Source organism: Paramisgurnus dabryanus, chromosome 1 (genome assembly GCF_030506205.2).
Source record: "Paramisgurnus dabryanus chromosome 1, PD_genome_1.1, whole genome shotgun sequence".
Classification (NCBI taxonomy): domain Eukaryota; kingdom Metazoa; phylum Chordata; class Actinopteri; order Cypriniformes; family Cobitidae; genus Paramisgurnus; species Paramisgurnus dabryanus.
The window spans coordinates 28519306-28542847 of NC_133337.1; the positions used below are offsets into that span (position 1 = coordinate 28519306).

Consider the following 23542-nt stretch of genomic DNA (forward strand, 5'->3'; position numbering starts at 1 on the left):
AGTTTTTTTATAGCAGTCTGTCTGTATTGTAATTGATGTTTATAATATAAGTGTATAGTATAATATAAAACACAGCATACAAAGCAATCACAATTGTTTTTTCCCAAAAAGTACAAATATTTCAATTGATATGAGGAAAATACACAAAAGTAAACACTACCCAGACAGCAGATGACTCCGGGCCGGATCCGCACAGGAGCTGCAGACTTCAGGACGGATCTGGCCCGGAGTCGCCTGCTGTCTGGGTATCTGCTGTGAATCTCAGATCCAGTGTACAATCGTTCCCCAGAAGAAGCGATACGCCATCTTTGATTGTGAAATAGCATTGGCTCTCGCGTGTCTCGTGACTGATCATTACATCAGCATTGAAAGCTGAAACACTATTGGCTGTCGTGACCGATTGCGTCATACTCCGGTTTATGTTTGAATTATCCTGACTATGTGCATTACGTTGAGTTCTTCATACAGGGTTCCCACAGGTCCTTGAAAGTTTGTGAATCTGGGGGAAAAAATTCAAGGCCTTGGGAAGTTTTTGAAAATATACATACATAGATACAGGTCGTTAAAAGTGCTTGAATCTATTTTATGCAAGAAGTTTTCTGGGAAAAAAAATCTAGACTTTTTAAGCTCACATGCTAAACTCTTTGCTTTAAATGCTTTTACATCTTCTGTATGCAAATGTTGATTCATACCTAAATGCATTTTTTGCATAGTTGTGTTTGACACATGAAAACGTCTCGTGTTACATATGAAACTGTTGTTCCCTGAGAAGGGAACGAGACGCTGCACCTCCCTTGTCATACTTCCTGCGTCCCTGTAACGCCATCTTTGGCAATATTTCAGATAGCGATATACTTCCTGGCTCCCACGTCACCCTGTCTTTGTCGTTAAGCCTCACAATTGGTTGAATTTGATATACACATTCAGACGCACTTACCCCTGGAAGCATCCCCAAATTGTCACAAATTGTTTCCCTCAAAAGGGAACTGTAACAATGTATCTTAAAAAGCAACACGATGTAACCTTACTTGAAATGTATCCCCACATTTAGTCCTTGAATTTGAGGGGATTGAACCTGGAAAGTCCTTGAAAGGTCCTTGAATTTGAAGTTAACTAAGGTGTGGGAACCCTGATTTATATGAAGTAATCGTATGGCCACAGTTCGCATGGTTTGCAATGCAAGTTGTTTATTAAACTTTTATAATGTTGTTTATACTGTAGGTCACTTAATGCAATAAATCCCTGTGACTATACTTTTACTTCAGTGTTGTGTTTTATTTGGTTGAGAAGTGGTTGGGTTTTGGGTAGGGGTGAGGTTAGTATTTTTTTGTCTGTACATTGTTATCATCTAGTGATACTGAGCAATCAGTTTCCTGAAATGATGATGATGATGACGCAAAGCGTTTTAAGAGCAGCTTATGAACTGGAATACATTAAGAATTTTACGGCATTAACAGATTTCTCGGTTCAATTGTTCAAGCTCATTAAAACAGCAGGAAACAAGCGCATGCTAATGATTTAGCTCTGTTTTAAGTCAACTAACCAATCGCTCTTGGCATCTGACGAATATTTATGAGTCTACCATTTCGGTTTGGGTCATAAAGCCACAGACAGAACTCAAGCAAACCTTTCGTAACATTTTTGAGACCTGTGTAATTTTATGCGGTATTGCTCTTTTCATGAATAGAACTGATTGTTATTTTGTAGCATTTTTTTTTTTTTTTGAAAAATCAGCTGCTGGCCGCAACATTTTGTACCAACTGGTCTGATGCCTGCACCAACATAATGTCACTCACATACACACACATAGACATAAAAGAGCAAACATCTTTTCTCTCTCTCCTCTCTCTGTCTTGTTTCGCGTTTTTAATTAACCTTCAGTTCACCCTTAAATCAATTCAGACTTGCGGATAACCTCTGCTTTTTCTCTGAGCCCTCCTCCGATTGGCTCCCTGTCCTTCATCACTTCCTGATTGCTTGACAAACACCCCTTCGTTTTTTGGGGTTAGCGAAAGAGGGAGGATTCTTTGCCATGCCTTCAAGTAATATATGGGACCCATTTCCTTTCATCCCACAAAGCTGCCAGTCTAGACTTCATAGGGGACTGAAGGTCAAAGATGCCTCTGAAAAATAAACAAATTTTCCTACTTAGTCTCCTGTAGTGGGAAGAACGATGTTTCCTTCAATTGGCTCATTTGGCATCTCTGTTGGTTTTGCATAGCGGCAAACCACCTTTAAAAGCTATTAAGAGCTGATTGGGGTCAAATGTTAATTGCAAACTATTTCATATATGTGTAGCTGCCCGTTACAGCAGCTAATGTGTCAACACAAGTGAAGCAGGGGGCAGATGAGTCTCTGTATAATGATATAAATTATGACAGGTATATGCAGTTTCACCGCATGGTGTGACAACTGCAATTTCCAGATACTTGTTAGATTGTTTTGTTGGTTTGTCTCTTGTCTTTGTGTGATGTCATAATCTAACCATTTCTAATGGGATAGCTCAGCCAAAATAAAAATAAAAAATGCATTATTTACTCACCCTTACCCATCCTTGATGTATAGGATTATCTTTTTTCAGACAAACACAACCGGAGTTGCATTGTAAAAAGTGAAAAATTGGATCTTAAAAAGTATTTGTTTTTAACTTATATGTTTAAGTAAAAAATAATTTAAAGGGGACATTTCACAAGACTTTTTTAAGATGTCAAATAAATCTTTGGTGTCCCCAGAGTACATATGTGAAGTTTTAGCTCTAAATATCATATAGATAATTTATTATAGCATGTTGCAAAACTGCCACTTTGTAGGTGTGAGCAAAAATGTGCCGTTTTTGGGTGTGTCCTTTAAAATGCAAATAAGCTGATTTCTGCACTAAATGGCAGTGCTGTGGTTGGATAGTGCAGATTAAGTGGCGGTATTATTATATAAAGATCCCCTTCTGACATCACAAGGGGAGACACATTTCTTTCACATTTTCAAGGTTGATAGAAGCACAGGGGACCCAATTAAACATGGAAAAGTCAGATTTTCATGATATGTTCTCTTTAAGTGAAAATTTTAAGTTGAAACAACTTAAATTTATCAGGTGTTACCAATGGAAGTAATTTTTTTACTTTTAAGTTGATCAAACTTTTCACTTTTAACAGTGTATATATAAAAGATCTTCTGGCTGTTCCAAGCTTTATAATGGTAGTAATTGGTGCTTCTGATTTAATAGGGTGACCATACGTGCCATTCTTCCCGGACGCATCCCATCCAGGATTTCGGTGCGTCTTCCGGAAGTCGTATTTGTTGACCGCATACGCCATTCAGTTAAAAACATAAGATATACAATCGTAGTTTCATACCTTAAAATGTAACGGTTGCTTTTCTGTAATAATAATAATAATCCTCTATGACGTATGCGGTCGACAAATACGACTTCCGGAAGATGAACACAAAATCCTGGACGGGATGCCTCCGGGAAGAATGGCACGTCACCCTAGATTTAAAGCCCAAAAAGGTCCATCCATCCTTCACAGAGGTAATCCACACGGCCTTAATAAAGACCTTCAGAGGGCAATCGATGTGATTTTCAGTCCTTCCATAAAAACGCAGAGTTCCAGAGTTTTTTTGTGATTGTTGCAGGCAAAAATCCTTGCTCTTGTTACACGTTTTCTTTAAAGAAAATTGGGATATTTATGCAATTTTATGCAGTTTTGCAGCTTTTCAATGATGTTCACGTCACTTCATAACGTTCCCATGGCAAGAGGGGACATGGCTGCGCTTGTTTGAAGTAAATGCTACATTTTTCAACTTTATGCTAAGATATATGTGATTTTTGCTACGAAAATGTGGGGATTATGAAATCATGCAAGCCCGCATATTTTGCGCACGGAAATCTGCAATTTATGCTGCAATAGTGCGACGTTTTTGAAAAAATGCAGTCCCGCATAAATATGCTGACTTTGGTTGAGGGACTGGATTTTGTAAAAAAAAAAAACAATATTTAAAACTTTACAAACTATAGTAACTAGCTTATTATTATTGGTTTTGCAAGTCAATTCAACCTACTAATTTAAGTTTTGACCTGTGATAAGTTGACATAAGTGATAAAAACAAGTTGAAATGATTTAACTTAATAAAAATATATGTTGATTTGACAAAAATGCAGCATTTTTTTACCATCGTGCATTCACGAGAGAGTGCGTTTTCTGTGTATGACGTAGGACATTTATATGCAAATTAGTAATTGTTTATGCAGTTGCTAGCATTATAGGAATTACACATACAGTGACCAATTTCAGACAATTCATAACTAATTTAAAGGGTTCTTTTTTGATTGCTGCATTATTTGATAAATAATCTGTTGCAATGACGCACATATTTCATGGCCTGAGCTGTACAGTATATCACCTTTAGGATATCAACAAAAGACCTCTAGCTTTACCCTCAGAATATTGTAAAAAAAAAAAAAAAAACTCAGCAGGTTTATTTATTTTGTAGGCTATAAATATTTCTGTGAATGCGCTCTTAGCACGATACCGTCAATGTTAGAAAAACGCTGCCGGACAGAAGAGCATGATGAATCAAAAATGTGATGCTGAGCGAAAGCATGAAATGAAGGCTTAATGGATTAAGTTGCCAAATCTCATACTTTTCAAACCCTAGAAAAAAAACAGAGGATGGTGAAAATAAACAAAGTTTGTATGTTGGGCTGGTTGGAGAAGGCTAAATATTACATAAAGAAAACAAAAAATATGTTTTCATCTGTCTGTCTGTTGTGTTTGAGTGTCTTTTCTAAGAGTAATGAGGCACAAAGAAGCCAGAAAAAATAAGAAAAAGATTTTTAAATGGCACTGTCATTGTAAGTGCTCTCTTTCTTCTTCTTTAACAGCGAAGACAACTTGCAAGCTTTCCAATGGCCTTGAAACATCATATTAACTTTATAAAGCTGATGTTTGTTCTGTTTTATCTAACACAGTTTATAAAGACACGTTTCACCTCAACCATATGTCCAGATTTGTTATTTAGTCACCAGTTGACAGAGCTTGTGCAACAAAACAACATGATTAATAATCGTATACGTTATAGAGTTACACAACATAAAGTTTAAAAGGGCAAGGCAAAACATTCGAAAGGAATTTGTTAGGTGTATGATTAAAATAAACTCCTGGGTGCCATTGGTTGATAAAACAGGTAGCTCCGCCCCAATTCTCACCATTGGCTGTTATGTAGTTCCGATTGGAATGAACAGATGTTTTGATTGCGAACAAACCAAATGTTTGCTTTCTGAATTGAACTACAGATTTACCTTTACAATTACGACATTTTTTCAAAGGATGTACACAAAATATCTGAATCACTACTTTTTCAAGTTTTACTTGGAGGTCAATAGCAAGTTTGGTTAAACTATATTTGTGCCTTAGTTGGCATGATATAAATATGCATAAACAATGATTTTTTATAAATATTTACAGCTGTTATTATGCATATGCAGTAGCTTTAATTATCTTTTTGAATGCTAATGATCAATGTCTAAACTAAAGATCCTGATGCATGTCCTGATCCAAACAAAATCTTGTTAAATTTCACGCATTGCCTCTGATATGTGGGCAATTTTCATGTTCAGAGGAAACTTTAATTATCTGCTTATAAAAGCAATTTTGAAGGAAATCTTTTTCCTTTTCTGCACAATTGAGCATTTATGCTTTAATGAAAAGCACACAATTTGCATCAGACAATGTTGTGGCAAGAGCAAAGATTGTTAAAGATGTGTATGACCAGAAACATTCAATGTTTTATGGTTTGATGACTTTCAATTCTTTCTATTCACAAGACTAGTCATTTTAATTCCTGGAAATGCCCATGCGTTGATCTCAGACATCAACCGATGAGATGTACTTGCAAGCGCGAGTACTTGTTATCTCAAAGTCAAGCGCATCACAAGACAAGAAGGTTGTCTTACAGGAAAAGGTCATCTGTGCGCAAGCTCTTCAGAAGCTATGCTAATATTGTGCCGAATGCTGTGAGGTCTTACCCAACCAGAACTTCATAAAGGTCAGGCCGTGTCTAGACATCCTTAGCATTTCTTCTTCTTAACCAAATGCCGGCAAAACAAACAAAACGTTTTGATAAAAGCATGTTGGATTATGACAACATGAGAAAATGAAAATGTAATTACTTCACAGCAAGCAATTTTCTGTTTAAAAGACGTCTGATAGCCATCTAAAAAATACTTCCAAGCTAAAAAATGCAAAATTTGGGCTGTCAGTGAAAATTTAATAGATGTCAAACCGTAGCCCGGGGGAAAGAATTAATAAAATAAATAAATGAAAGCGAACAGCTTGTAATCACTCCTTACATGACGGAAAATCAAAGTTATTTTGGCAAAAATATGTAACCAAATTCGAGTTTATTTTGGCTAGAAGGGGTTACGCATAGCCAACTAGTTAACCTAGACGGTGAAATGATTGCTGGGTTATTTGTCATGTGACGTTTTTGGATCTTCAAAGTGCAATAATAAATTGCTGATAAATCATTAACAGGTCAACACAAACACACTTGTACCAAGTTTCATGGATAATAGATTAAAACTTTATCAAAAAGGCATAAAATAATGAAAAAAATATTGCTTAGCTAGCTAGTAGCCGTTCAATGACTTAATACCTTTCATTTGTATAAGTATGGAGCGGTGCAAACTCAGCCTATATACTTACAGCAACTTACTGTCCGAGTGTGTGCTTTCCCACACTATTTATCAAGTGGAAAGTCACTCAATTCATTCAGGGTTTTGCAACTTCACACGAGTATCAACCTTGAGCGAAGAGACACTTGTAATAGAAGACATAAAATGATTATACATCTTGTGTTGCTCACAGACTGTTAAAAAGCTGCAGTGCTGCATGCAAGTTTACAGTTTTTCTCAGTCGCTTTGGTACATTTCTCGAATCATACTCACAATTTGCAAAACAGTAAGTGCATTTCTCAAAACAATTCGTACAAATAGCAAAACACCATGGATAACCTGCAAAAGCCACTCTTTTACTCAAAATCCTTAGTTCATCTCTCAAAATTAAATATCTGTGTCAATGAACATGTCAGTGCCATCAAAATAACAAGTCCTTGTGTCATTGTGTACGGATAAGACAGTCAAATTGTTTAGTCATGTTGTCATTATAACAGTTTACTTTGGAGGGATGTTCTGATGTAAACTATGGCTAAAGATTTGATGACAATATTGTAAATTGTAAGTTATACCTTAGTCTAAGTTATGTGGGAGTTTGATTGCAAGAGACTGGACAAAATTTACATTTACGCTTTTACTGTTTGTACTGTAATTGGTTGACAGACCATGTCATAATGATACAGAAAGGAAAAGACAGCACTGCATAACATAAGAGTAGAAATGTGAACATGGGACAATATCTTTAGGGAAAACTCTTCCACCTCCTGACCCAGCAAACATGTTTGGCTAAAACAAGGCTAAATTTTGGCTGCCAGTAAAAGTCTAATAGACGTCTAACCATGACCCAAGAATAGACGATGTGTATACTTGTAAAAGAAATGAAAGCAAACACCTTGAACACTTGTTGACTTTGCTTACATGTTGGAATATCATACATCATCAAGTTATTTTGGCAAAAATGGCATGTAACCAAATTCAAGGTTATTTAGGGTAGAAGTGGGTTACTATTGGGTCTATAGTTAGCCATCATTTCAACGTCTCGGTTTTTGCTTGCTGGGGGACGTTTCTGTCTGTTAGAGAAAGTCAAAATTCACCTGCGAGCAATTTACCAATTCATGACAGATTTAGAAAAAAACGTCTAATGGAAATGTATGGAAATATGTTTGACCAAACCCTGTATTATGAGAACTTGTTCAACCATTTTGCAAGTAAAGACTTATACTATGAACCAATGCCTAAATGTTGTGTGGAGTGAGACTATTCAACAGAGACCCATTATAATACATTTTGATCAACATGACATAAGCAACTGATAATGTAGGAAAAAGCAGAGAATTGTACATAATCATTTGCATGGATGTACCAAAGCATTTGCAACTTGTTCAAAGAAATGAGAAACTGCTTTTTTGATGTGCACAAGTGACACAATGATGTGAGAATTGAACAAGCAGTTTTGAGAATTTCAATTCTGATCTGAGAATTGTACCAAAGCGACTGAGAAAAACTGTAATCACATTGGTTAGGCAAGTCAATTAAATCTACTAGGGTGTGAAGAGATCTCGTTAGAGACAGACGTGCTGACAGAGAGTGAGACAAATAGACATACAGACAGACATAGTTAGAGATAGATAGATGAATAGACCGACAGACAGATTGATAGACAGACAGACAGACAGAGAGTCAGATAGACAGACAAGTAGGTAGGTAGACAGTCAGGGAGACAGACATACAGAGAATCAGACAGACAGATAAATAGATAGACATACAGACAAACAGACAGAGACAGAAATATCGACAGACAGGTAGGTAGGTAGACAGTCAGGGAGACAGACATAAAGAGAGTCAGACAGACAGATAAATAGACCGATAGACAGACAGACAGACAGATAGATAGATAGATACAGACAAAAAGTGAGACAAATAGACAGTCAGACATACAGACAGAGAGTAAGATAGACAGACAGACAGACAGGTATGGTAGGTAGACAGTCAGGGAGACAGGCAGACAGACAGACAGACAGACAGTCAGATAGAGAGACAGACAGACAGAAAGATAGACAGGCAGAGAGTCAGATAGACAGACAGGTAGGTAGGTAGGTAGGTAGGTAGGTAGGTAGGTAGGTAGATAGATAGATAGATAGATAGATAGATAGATAGATAGATAGATAGAAAGGCAGATAGATAGATAGATGGAAAGGCAGATAGATAGATAGATAGATAGATAGATAGATAGATAGATAGATAGATAGATAGATAGATAGATAGATAGATAGATAGATAGATAGATAGATGGAAAGGCAGATGGAAAGGCAGATAGATAGATGGAAAGGCAGATAGATAGATAGATGGAAAGGCAGATAGATAGATAGATGGAAAGGCAGATAGATAGATAGATGGAAAGGCAGATAGATAGATAGATGGAAAGGCAGATAGATAGATAGATGGAAAGGCAGATAGATAGATAGATGGAAAGGCAGATAGATAGATAGATAGATAGATAGATAGATAGATAGATAGATAGATAGATAGATAGATAGATAGATAGATAGATAGATAGATAGATACATAGATAGATAGATACATAGATAGATACATAGAGACAGAAAGTGAGACAAATGGAGAGACAGACATACAGACAGAGAGTTAGATAGACAGTCAGGGAGAAAGACATACTACAGATAGTCAGACAGACAGATGAATAGACCGATAGATAGACAGACAGACAGACAGACAGACAGATACAGACAGAGAGTGAGACAAATAGACAGACAGAAAGTAAGGCAAATAGACAGACAGTCAGAGAGTCAGATAGACAGACAGGTAGGTAGGTAGATAGATAGATAGATAGATAGATAGATAGATAGATAGATAGATAGATAGATAGATAGATAGATAGATAGATAGATAGATAGATAGATAGACAAATAGACAGACAGAAAGTAAGGCAAATAGACAGACAGTCAGAGAGAGAGACAGACAGACAGAAAAATAGACAGGCAGAGAGTCAGATAGACAGACAGGTAGGTAGGTAGGTAGGTAGGTAGGTAGGTAGGTAGGTAGGTAGGTAGGTAGGTAGGTAGGTAGGTAGGTAGGTAGATAGATAGATAGATAGATAGATAGATAGATAGATAGATCTATCTATAGATAGATAGATAGATAGATAGATAGATAGATAGATAGATAGATAGATAGATAGATAGATAGATAGATAGATAGATAGATAGATAGATAGATAGATCTATCTATAGATAGATACATAGATAGATAGATAGATAGATAGATAGATAGATAGATAGATAGATAGATAGATAGATAGATAGATAGATAGATAGATACATAGATAGATACATAGATAGATACATAGAGACAGAAAGTGAGACAAATGGAGAGACAGACATACAGACAGAGAGTTAGATAGACAGTCAGGGAGAAAGACATACTACAGATAGTCAGACAGACAGATAAATAGACCGATAGATAGACAGACAGACAGACAGACAGACAGATACAGACAGAGAGTGAGACAAATAGACAGACAGAAAGTAAGGCAAATAGACAGACAGTCAGAGAGTCAGATAGACAGACAGGTAGGTAGATAGATAGATAGATAGATAGATAGATAGATAGATAGATAGATAGATAGATAGATAGATAGATAGATAGATAGATAGATAGATAGATAGATAGATAGATAGATAGACAAATAGACAAATAGACAGACAGAGAGACAGACAGACAGAAAAATAGACAGGCAGAGAGTCAGATAGACAGACAGGTAGGTAGGTAGGTAGGTAGGTAGGTAGGTAGGTAGGTAGGTAGGTAGGTAGGTAGGTAGGTAGGTAGATAGATAGATAGATAGATAGATAGATAGATAGATAGATAGATAGATAGATAGATAGATAGATAGATAGATAGATAGATAGATAGATAGATAGACAAATAGACAGACAGAAAGTAAGGCAAATAGACAGACAGTCAGAGAGAGAGACAGACAGACAGAAAAATAGACAGGCAGAGAGTCAGATAGACAGACAGGTAGGTAGGTAGGTAGGTAGGTAGGTAGGTAGGTAGGTAGGTAGGTAGGTAGATAGATAGATAGATAGATAGATAGATAGATAGATAGATAGATAGATAGATAGATAGATAGATAGATAGATAGATAGATAGATAGATAGATCTATCTATAGATAGATAGATAGATACATAGATAGATAGATAGATAGATACATAGATAGATACATAGATAGATACATAGAGACAGAAAGTGAGACAAATGGAGAGACAGACATACAGGCAGAGAGTTAGATAGACAGTCAGGGAGAAAGACATACTACAGATAGTCAGACAGACAGATAAATAGACCGATAGATAGACAGACAGACAGACAGACAGACACAGACAGAGAGTGAGACAAATAGACAGACAGAAAGTAAGGCAAATAGACAGACAGTCAGACAGTCAGAGAGTCAGATAGACAGACAGGTAGGTAGGTAGGTAGGTAGGTAGGTAGGTAGATAGATAGATAGATAGATAGATAGATAGATAGATAGATAGATAGATAGATAGATAGATAGATAGATAGATAGATAGATAGATAGATAGATAGATAGATGGGTGGGTTTGGATGGATGGATGGATAGATAGATAGATAGATAGATAGATAGATAGATAGATAGATAGATAGATAGATAGATAGATAGATAGATAGATAGATAGATAGATAGATAGATAGATAGATAGATAGATAGATAGATAGATAGATAGGTAGGTAGGTAGATAGATAGATAGATGGAAAGGCAGATAGATAGATAGATGGAAAGGCAGATAGATGGAAAGGCAGATAGATGGAAAGATAGATAGATAGATAGATAGATAGATAGATAGATAGATAGATAGATAGATAGATAGATAGATAGATAGATAGATAGATAGATAGATAGATAGATAGATAGATAGATGGAAAGGCAGATAGATGGAAAGATAGATAGATGGAAAGATAGATAGATAGATAGATAGATAGATAGATAGATAGATAGATAGATAGATAGATAGATAGATAGATAGATAGATAGATAGATAGATAGATAGATAGATAGATAGATAGATACATAGATAGATAGATACATAGATAGATACATAGAGACAGAAAGTGAGACAAATGGAGAGACAGACATACAGACAGAGAGTTAGATAGACAGTCAGGGAGAAAGACATACTACAGATAGTCAGACAGACAGATAAATAGACCGATAGATAGACAGACAGACAGACAGACAGATACAGACAGAGAGTGAGACAAATAGACAGACAGAAAGTAAGGCAAATAGACAGACAGTCAGAGAGTCAGATAGACAGACAGGTAGGTAGGTAGGTAGGTAGGTAGGTAGGTAGGTAGGTAGGTAGGTAGATAGATAGATAGATAGATAGATAGATAGATAGATAGATAGATAGATAGATAGATAGATAGATAGATAGATAGATAGATAGATAGATAGATGGGTAGGTTGGTAGGAAGGTAGACAGTGGGTTGGCTTCACTACAGTGGTTCAAGTAGGTAGACAGCCAGACAGCCAGACAGATAGACAGAGAGTGAGACAAATAGGCAGACATTCAGAGAGAGATTAACAGGCAGACATACAGAAAGACAGACAGACAGACAATATGGCTCATACTGTCTGTGTGCATTTGCTTATAAAACATGAATGCGGGGGCCGGTGGCTGGATTTTGCAACAACCTTTATACAGTGGGTGAGCCAGAGCTAGTTATGTAACGGTCAACCTTCAAGGTGGATGCGTTGATGTGAATTTAAATGAGTAATTGAACAGAATATAATCATCTTAGTTAAAAGGATTGTGTAATACCAACAGACTATAATGATCAGCTCCTTTCCTGACCCCCCACCGGTACCTGTTCCCTTTCAAAGTCTATACCATTACATAATCCGTCCAAATCGTTTACCAAAATAAATGTTTACACAAGAGCCTCGTGTCGGGTGCTGTTGTTTATTAGACTTCACATTGAGGCTCTCCTGAAGAAAACATAAGATGACTAAAGAGGATTAAGTGTTTAAAACACAGCGTCGAAAATCAACCCCATGGCCGCATTTACACTGCATGTTTGAAGGGACTCAATTCAGATTTACTCTTTGGTACTAATATGTACCTCTGAGGTCCTAATATGAACTTTTTAGGTGCAAATGCAAACTTTTTGAACGGTACCACCACCCAAAGGGAGCATTTAGGGACACTTGAGCAAAGTTTACTTGAGCAAACAACCCCATCTGCATAACAGACATCAGTAAGTTCACTTAATGATTTGGACATGGCCCATTAAACAGAATGATTCACAGCTCCTATCAATATGTCTTTGTTAAAGGGAACAAATGAGTGATATGATATTGGAACAGGTGGTGTAATGTGAGTCCTTCTGTACGCATAATTACATTTATCATACTGATATGTCAGCTTGCATTAGTCAGACTGAAAATAAGGGCAGATTTGTTTTGGCCGACCCAGACGGTGTGTTGTATCCCCCTCAGCACTAGCTACCCTACTAAAAGATATCAGATTCTTATCATTTGCATCACTAAACTAATCTTATAAACTAGCAGTTATGTGCATCTTTTTGGTTGTCCCCTGTAATCTGGCTGATAGGTGAGATTTTTTGGCCAGTTTATTGTGTTTCAAATCATCAGGGGTGGATTATATTTCAAATGATAAATTATTGAGCCGCTTCTAAGACTTTACTGTTGCACTTCAAGACAGATATTAAAAGTTATTAAACTGAACAATGAATAAAGAGTTTATCTTAGATAAGTTACATGAAGTGACTGAGGTGGACCGTTGTAGTCTCTATTCTTCCACAACAAGGCAAAACAATGCATGCTGATTTATGTACAAGGATTATTCAAAAAGGGTTTAACTTTGAAAAAGTATATTTTTTAGAAATAAGAAAACATTCCCCTTTTAGGTGCATTGTATAACTTTTACAGTAGAATGATATCTTGATAGAAATGCAATATAATACACCAAACTATATTATCAGTGGTGTATAAAGATCTAACAAAATGAAGTTGTCTTAGACGATGACATGTTTGTCCTGTGAGGGCTAACTTAGAGAGTACATTAAAAACAAAAACAAAACATAAACGGGACGTGTTTGTCCTGTGGGGGCTACTGTAGCTTCTCTATGCGTTACGAAGGGGAGGGGGTAGACCTGTGGACTGAGCTGTTGGCTGCAATTCACAATCTTACCACTAGATGCCGCTAAAACAGTGAACCTTTATGTACTTATGAACATTTTACTTAAAGGGATAGTTCGGCCAAAAATGATATTAAACACATGATTTACTCATCCCCAAGCCGTCCGAGATGCATATGCCAATCATTTTTCATCTATCCTTCACAAAATAAATCCAAACGGCTCCACAATGAAAAGCAAAGACCTTCTGAGAGTAATCCGGGCAGTGTTGTTGTAGCAATGTCCATATTTAAAACTTTATAAACGAAATTAACTAGAATCTTACACTCCTCTGTATTCAGGAGAGAGTATCCGCATAGTGTACGCACTTTCCTTAGTGACGTATTAAAAATTCGGAGGGCGGGGGCAAAGAGCATCAGCAGAGAAACCTGCGTACTGTGTACGCACTCATCTTGAATGGGGAAGCGACTAAGATGGCGGGGTTACCAGAAGCTAGTTATTTTTGTTTATAAAGTTTTAAATTTGGATATTTCTACAACAACACTGTGCGGATTACCTTCAGAAGGCATTTGTTTATTATTGTGGAGCCATTTTGATTTATTTTGTGAAGGATGGATGCACATTTTTGGACTTGACGGAGTGGACCCTGTAACTTTATATTTGATTAACTGAAAGATCTAAGACATTTTCTAAAATATCTGAAAATGTGTTAGTCTGAAAAATGATGGACATATACAATTCAAATCAATTTTATTTATATAGCACTTTTCACAATTGTTAATTGTTTCAAAGCAGCTTTACATGAGTAGATGTAGGGGAAAACACAGAAAATCAATAGATAGTATAAGAAGTAGAATATAGCGGCTAAGGATAAACCGTACAAGCGAGCGTATTAATAATGTAACATATACAGTAAAGTGCTAAGTTAAGCCAAAGTTTGCTGACTCTCCGGAAGACGAAAAAAAACCCTAGGAGAAAACCCAGTGGGAAAAACTCCTAGAAGGACAAAAACCCTTGGGAGTGATTAATATATATTTATATATATAAACACGGTAGGGATAGGAAGCGGGTAAGAGGATTAAACTGGTTCAGCCGGTGGTCGTTGGTCGCGCATCGGCTGGGCATCACGTTGAAGGACAGCCAGTAGATCAGTGGTGTGATGACCTTCACAGCAGCAGGAACTGGGTCTGTTTGTCTCATTGTCCTCGGGGTCGAGGACGAGACAGGGAAACAAAAACAGAGTTCTATTAGCATAGGGGACGTTTGCATGTAATGCAAGTGTCATACAGTATTGTGGTTTAAAATCCGCTCAGTTCCAGACAGGCTACCTATTGCGGCAATAGTATATTACCCATATGAGGTATGTAAGTGCTTTGTTCTAGACCAGGGATTCCCAAAGTGTGGTACGCGCACCCCCAGGGGTACGCGAGCTGCCACCAGGGGGTGCGCGAGAGAAAAAATTTAATGGCGGTCTGTTTCTTTAAGTGGGATTTTTCCATACAATAAATAAATAAAAAAATGAACAGTAAACATTTCCTTTGTAATCGCTTTTATTTTAAATAAAAAACTATAATTTATTAGTTTTTGATAGAAACGTAGAAGACAGCTGCTGTCTTTTTCTACGCACTGCTCTTCTGTTATGCACTGCAGCCGCTATATGCGTGCCAACTCGTTTCATTCATTCCATATTTATTATAAATATGCTTAACTGACTGAAATCAGGGAAACTGTCATGTGGGACGTCTTATGATAAAGTTGTTAGTCACGAAGGAGGAGAGGGACCAAGAGAGAGAGACTTTTTTATGGCAAAAATAGAAATAATGAAATGTGACGAGACATGGGCACAGGATACGCGAGCAATGTGTTTTCATGCATGGTAAAGAGACCGCCAATGAATTATATAATAAAATACATAAATACTTACTGTAGAGAACTTATTAAAAGCTTTCATTTAATTTTGTTTGAAACTTGAGCTGTTATAATGAATCTGCAAACTATTATACACCTTTTGTGCGAACAGTAAAGGCTTTCGTTAATGTGTTTGATGGGTCTGCACGTGACGCACTGGTAAACATGAGGAAACTTCTCATATGTCATCTATTAGCTGACGGCAGTAAATGTAAGTTTTTTACCATAGTAAACTCGAATGGCGTCTAAATATCACAGTGGTTAAACGCATACACGGGGGCGCGCAGCATCTACGCTGAGCGTAGTTTCAAATGGTGCAATAGGCGTAAATATTTTTCACAATGTTGGACGTAGCTAAGCCCGACGTAGGACTATTACACCCAACTTCTTAACGTCCGGCTAGTGCAACCGGCCCTTGGTTATTTGCGCATGATTAAACATGAGTATTTATGGTGAGAAAATAAAGCTTTTTTGGATTTTTTTTAAAATGGGGATTGGGGGTGCGCCAACCCGGTTGGGACATAGAAGGGGGTGCGCAGGAAAAAAAGTTTGGGAACCCCTGTTCTAGACAAACTAACTATTGCGGGATAAGTACTTTTACTGGACATTTTATGTGAATGCTTTGTTAAAGAAGAATGTCTTAAGTTTAGCTTTAAATTGATCGACATATGCATCTCAGACGGCTTGGGGGTGAGTAAATCATGGGTTACTCACTATCCCTTTAAAGGGGGGGGGGGGTTAACGGTATGCATTCTGAGTTGTTAACACAGTTTAACTCTTTCCCCGCAATTGACAAGTTATCTTGTCAAATAAAGGAAAACATTTCCCTGCCAATGACGCTTCCCTGGTCAGGTTTTACAGTAATCTTACACAAAATGATTACCCAAAAACTGAAGCAAAAACTAATCCAATTTTTTAAAACTCTGTGTGTGTTTTGAACAAAATTTCAATTTTTTCACTTTTATTTCAGGTTTTTGCTCAAAATTCTGTATTTTTTTAAAAGAAACCAATATTTAAGAGGTCCTAAAAAGAGAGCAAATGAATTTAGAATGAAACTTTTTTCCCATTTTGCTTGTTTGGCTGAAAGCAGAGGGTCTGTTCTTTTATTTGATATATTTGTATGTTTATATATTTATAGAAGAACATTCTCCTGACAGGCGTTTTGTGAAAATCACAAAAAAATGCTGGCGAGCAACTTAAAAAACAAAAAAGGCTGGCGGGGAATGAGTTAAGAGTTGGATTCCTCATGCTTAACATCGAAAAAGACTGAGTCGAATCAAATGCACTTTACCAGGGTTTTTTCAAACATGGGTACATCTAACGTATCATGGGTAGATGTTACATATGATATCATATTTATTTTATGGGAACCTCCCCTAGAAAAGCACACCCACACGTCAATCAGTGTGAGAGCGAGAAGCGAGGACGCTCAGGCATCACTTCACGCGACAGCTTTGTTTAATATCAAGACTCAACAATTGCAAGAAAGAAGAACTGCGTTTTTAGATGTAAGGAGAAGAAAGCCTGTATATAATTTGTTTATCCTATCAGCGGAGTTTTGTGTGTGTTTGTTTAACGCTGGATTTTGTGGAAAGTCCCAGCTGGGTCATGAGTTTCACGTCTGTGTTATGTTGGACATGGGTGCGTAAGTGCATATAATGTAAGCGACACGAGCATGTAGTTAATCAAGTTATTCAGAGATAGTGGGATATTTTGTGTGTGTTGCTTGGTCGTGACTCGCTCCTTCCGCGGCACGCCCAAAGCTGATCTGTCTTTTATCAATCTGATAAAACTGAACTCTCTTTGGAGATATGAAGAATGTAATATTACTCTATAAGTACTCAAGATTAACATGAGATGAGCAGAAACAGCCTTTAAAATTGTTATTTTATAATTGTTCAAAATGCTCATAGTTTTATTGTTGCTGACACTGTGATCTTACATCAGAGTCTGTCTAACAACAGTTGACAGTTTTGATGCTTTTGTTAAGTTTTCTCCTTCCATCTCAAAGCAAAGATTTGAGGCAAATACTTCTGAACAGAAAGATTACTCACCCAGTGGTGTGAAATTACTGGTTTATAATTATAATAGACAACAGAATAAATGGTATGAAATTGTCTGGTTTAAAGTTGTTACATACGTTTTGCATCAAATATATTTCCAAGCAATAAATAATAATGTTATTGTGCTCTCCTCTATTCACACACACAAACATACAGACACACACACATCATTGTTTATTGTCTGTAATATTAAAAGGTGAAAGTGTGTAGCATCAGGAGATTAGCTTTTCAATGTCATTATCGTCACATATACTTACCTATTATGCTATTACATTTCAGCTTGTGCTTTGGGCACTGTTGATCGGATGAAAATGTGATGCACAATTCATATCTCATAATGCTTTAACTTGCTCTCTAATCAAATGTAATTGGATCAAGGAGGGAATCAATCTTTATAATGTCATTCTTGCCTTATTAAAAAGCTTCAAGAGTGACAGTATTGTTACTTGGTCAGTAGTGTATACAAAAAATGTATCCTAATAAATATACTGATAGCATACTAAAGAGTTTAGTGGTACATTCTCAGATAAAACATATAGAAGTTGTCACTGGGATGGTACCTTTTTTAAAAGGTCCTAATATGCACCATTTTGGTGAAGATACATTTGAGGTACAAAATGGTACAAAAAGTGAAAATGTTTGTTCCCTCTTTATCTGAGAGTGTGGATTATTGCATGAGCATTTCGACTGATCTCAGGGAACAAACATAATTATATAATGTATACCTTGTAGTGTTGCTTTGGATAAAGTGTCTGCAAAATGCATACATGTGAATACTTTACCAGGTTCATTTTAACCCACAGTTGGATTTGTCCAACCATGCAATAACCCAGCATTTTTTACTCAAATTTTATGAGTAATTAAAGGAAAACACCACAGTTTTTCAATATTTTTCTATGTTCTTACCTCAACTTAGATAAATGAATACATACCTATCTTTTTTCAATGTGTGCTCTTTTAATCTTTGTACAGCATGTCGTGAATGTGTTAGCATTTAGCCTAGCCCCATTCATTCCTTAGGATCCAAACAGGGATGAATTTAGAAGCCACCAAACACTTCCATGTTTTCCCTATTTAAAGAGTAAGTATGGTGGCACAAAATAAAACTTTTGTTTGGAGCCATAGGAATGAATGGGGCTAGGCTAAATGCTAACACATTCAAGAAGCACTGTACAAAGATTAAAAGTGAACATAGTAAAATATTGAAAAACAGTGGTGTTTTCCTTTAACACTATTTCTAGTTGTTTATTTCAAATTTTACCGTAAATATGTATTAGATTTAGATATACCTTAAAATTAGATACACCTTCAATCCAAAGCTAAATTAGGTTCACTAATTATTTTTAACGCAATTCTGCGTAAATATTTGACAGAGCACATGTTGGATTATAAATAAATCTATGTTGGGTTATTGTTAACCCAACCATGAGTTGAAACAACCCAGTTTTGCATTGAAACAACTCAGCAAAGGCTTGCCAAACATCCACACTGTCTGCATTTCCACCCCCACACAACAAGTAAAATGAATGAGAAAATGATGGCCTCACTTTAGTGTGACGACAGTGTGATTTATTAGTGTGATTATTTTCAAATGCTTTTTGTCAAATTTCTGGACCTCTATCTTCAATGTGAGTATTTACAGAAGGAAAACAAAAGTGCAAATAAGCATGAATAAATAATGACATGGAACGGCAAACCTTGGGGACATTAAAAAGCTTGGCTCGAAATGAACAATCCAACAGTTTCTCTCGCAGAGCCAAGTCATCCATCTGTACAAGTGCTGCTTTCTTTAGCACGTGCCATTAAAATCCTCTTCTATCACTGCTGAGCCCTGGACTCTAACTCACTGGCTCCCAGCAACAAGAGATAATTATCGAATATTGCAGGGCCTTCCATACTACGGAGGCTATTTGTGGACCTCTCGGTTTCCTTTAACTGCTTTAATGCACCTCCCACCGTTTCTATTTTTAGCAAACATAACATTCTTGCATGCACAGAGGTGAGCGGTGCCATGAAGTTACCCGGGTGAGAGGAAGAGATCGGTGGTCTCATTCCTCTTAATTAATACGATGTGTCCTCATACACAATGATTGCAATAAACAGAGGTTATCTGTGTCTGTGACACCAGCAGAGAGACTGATTTAATAACAAACTGTCCTCGGTACATTGTTTGCAATAATGAGGGAACTCTGTGTTCTCTGGACACGGTGAGTCATAGTTTTCACTCAAAGCTGAAGTTAAAATCCTCCGTTTGGTCTTCGAATGCTATCTGATCACCAAATACCAGCGCCAACACAATCTGAATCATTTTACATCAAAGGATTTATTAAATACTTAATATTTGGCTTTTCCCCATCACGGCACAGTTTCTCCACGTCCAAAGTAACGGCTTGACCCTGATGGAGTACAAAACTCTTATGGTGTAAGTGGGATGTTTATTTGTGGGATTTTTCTCCATTGAGAAACAAGGACTACAAATGATTTCCTGTAAGCCAGGTTGCCATGGACACAAATGTGTCTACATCCAAAAGTGGAAGAAAATATTTCAGACACAACAGGTTAGTGGAAGTAACTTAGTTTTTCTCAGTTGCTTTTATGCATTTCTCAAATCATTCTTAACATTTTCCTTAACATAGACAACATTATGCATGTTGTCTATATAACAAATAAGGTGTCAGTGTTTTCTGATGTAAACTTTATGGCTACAGTTTTAATAATAATAATGATTGTAAATAAACATTGCTGCAGTTTTTCCAATTTCAACAGAATGAAGTTATTGATTGCAAGACAAAATTCACATTTATTTTTTTCTGTAAAAAGTAACACATATTGTGGTATTGAATAAATCATATTTTACTGTATAATAAAAAATTATAATCTCAACTCAAAGTTTTCTCCTGACGGACAACCTGATGTCCAAGACTGTTAGACAGATTCTCACACACATCACAACAGATATCTTTCCACGCAACATAGAAAAAAATCACTCATATTTTCTCATACTGTTTGATCATACACATTCATCAATTCGGTTCACATTTTCAGTTTACAAACAAACAAACAAAAATAAATAAATGGAAAAACTGAGTATGACAAAAAGGTCAACCAATTTTGATGAAAATGACATAAGCAATTGAAAAATGTAGCAAACAGGAGACAATTGCACATACAGTAATCATCTGCATGATTGTACCAAGCATTTGCAATTTGCCCAAAACAATGAGAATTTGCTTTTTTTGTTGTGCACAGCTGACTTGATGATGTGGAAGTTGAACAAAATGTTTTAAAAAAATAATAATAATCTGAGAAATGCTCCAAAGCCGCTGAGAGAATTACAAAAAAACACATTTTATCTGTTTTAAACCAGCAACCTTGAATATTTAATGCACAGATCCCATTGGCTACAATAAAAAACCTAATAAACATCACATTATTATATATATATATATATATATATATAGAGAGAGAGAGAGAGAGAGAGAGAGAGAGAGAGAGAGAGAGAGAGAGAGAGAGAGAGAGAGAGAGAGAGAGAGAGAGAGAGAGAGAAGAGAGAGAGAGAGAGCGCAAGTTAAACTTGATTTGATCAAACTACTGTACACCACTACAAACACTTGCATTTGTCTGCCATCTAGTGTTGGTTTGAAAACAGCAACGATAAAAAAAAATAGGAAACGATAATTAAACTAAATGGCTAAATATGGATCTAACAAAAAAATACATTTTGCAATTATGCGTTGATTTCACCCACTCGTTTTCAACATATTCCTGTTTGTCAAGAGTATTTTGTAAAAAAATATATTACTTGTTTTTTTTCTTAAAATATAACTTAGAAACATAATTATATTGGTAATGTTTTAAACCAAAATTCTTACATTTCTAAGGACAATTGTCAATCCATTGATGTCCAGAAGAGGGCGACATTACCTTTTTATTTTCTCTAAGTTTTCAACTATTATTTAAACCATGCTGTATCTTTCATTAATACCATAAACAAAATAATCAAATAATTAATTAGTGAGCATTCGATGCGTGTATTCGTATATTTTATTATGTAACTCTTTGTATCTGATTCACATATTCCGTGTCTTCAGATACGCATGGTATAAAATTTGTTCATCTATGAATAAAGACTTAATCGAGTATCTAGTAATGAAAAATAAATAAAACACTGACAAGAACAATGTGGCGAGTTGAAAATAAATAATAACACCACGAACGTAATACAAAATTACTGTATTAGATCACATACATGGTCAGTTAGGGCCAACTTCCGGTCTCCTGAGCCACACCCATTTTTGCATCCCAAGATTATTATGTCATTAATGATAATGCTCTATCCCAATCATTTCTATTATTTAGGTAATGCAAATCTGTGCGCCGTGATTGGTTGGAATGGCGCATGCGCAGATCTCATGCGCACAAAACTCAACTTGAAGTCTGAAGTTTTTGCTGTTGCTCATCGCATAAGACTCGTTCAGCTCTTTAATATGAGGGAGTCTGGGAAGTATCCCTTGAATTCCGACAGACACGTGTGATAAACCAAAGGGACCTTCGTCGTTTTAAATAACTTTAAGATTCTGTTTTGAGTAGAAGGTGAGTTATTTACAGTTTTTTTTTAAATGTTTGTGCGTCTTTATATCACCTTGTCGCGTTTGCTGTTTTTTTCTTACTTTATGGTTTAGTTGGTCGTTTTCTCTTGCTTTCGTGTTTGTTAAAAATAGTTTGGTATGCATTAACCGACAACATTTTAATATATTTTAGAAAACTTCGTGTTTAAGTATTAAAGCATGAAAGCTCGATAAAGGTTGCATTGAGAATTCACTTAATGAAAGGCTGTGTAGTTCACATTTATCATTTGAAGCTCAAATGCATATCCATTACGAGTTGTATGAAAGATAAGAGATTTAATGTGATTCTTGGTTTTTGAGATGAAATCTTAATCTGAAGTTGATCAGGTCTCTCACTCTCTCTTTATATATTATGTGCACAGTGACTGTAAAAAATATTTAAAACAACTGTATGGACAAAACATTTCAGGTTCATAAACAGAAGGATGTAGATTGTATGTTACACTAGACTGGTCACATTGTGGTCACACTTTTGATTTCTGTATGATTTTCAGCCTGTTATTTATGGGATGACTGTGTTGTCTCTGGTCTTCATCAGTCCACAGCTCACTCCTCTTTAAATGGATGCTGTTAACACGCCTTACATTTTAAGCCTCTTATCAAGTACAGTGATACAAGTTAAACACATCACAATCTGTGCTTCATTTTAAAAGGAGAATATTTTAAACTTTCATCCATTACCTTATTCATTTTACCCAATTACCAATGGTTTCACTACAGTAAGTTTAACTATTGTATTATCGTAAAACCACAGTAACCACAAATTCAATATAGTAGTAAACATGGTATTTGTAGTAAAAACATAACCACAAATTTAGCACAATTTCACTATATTACGCATAGTTTAACTATGGTATTTGTAGTAAAAACCATAGTAACCAAAAATTTTCAACAATTTCACCACGCATAGGTTAACTATGGTTATTGTGCATAAACCACAGCAACAACACATTTGCCACAATCTTACTATGATGAGCATAGTTTTGACCATGGTATTTATAGTAAAAACCATAGTATCCACAAATTTACCACAATTTCACTATAGCACGCATAGTTTAACTATGATATTTCT

The 23542-nt window shown here is 36.1% G+C and overlaps 1 protein-coding gene across 2 annotated transcripts in view; it reads left to right on the forward strand.

Moving 5' to 3' along the window:
• Positions 1-22272: 22272 nt before the first annotated feature.
• ppfibp1a (PPFIA binding protein 1a) overlaps positions 22273-23542 on the forward strand; it is a 29457-nt gene continuing 28187 nt past the window's right edge. The window contains exon 1 of one of the 2 annotated variants that reach the window (XM_065289894.2): positions 22273-22435. The gene's annotated coding sequence lies outside the window, so the exon portion shown is untranslated. The remainder of the gene's footprint in view (positions 22436-23542) is intronic. The other variant, XM_065289895.2, reaches the window with a different exon arrangement.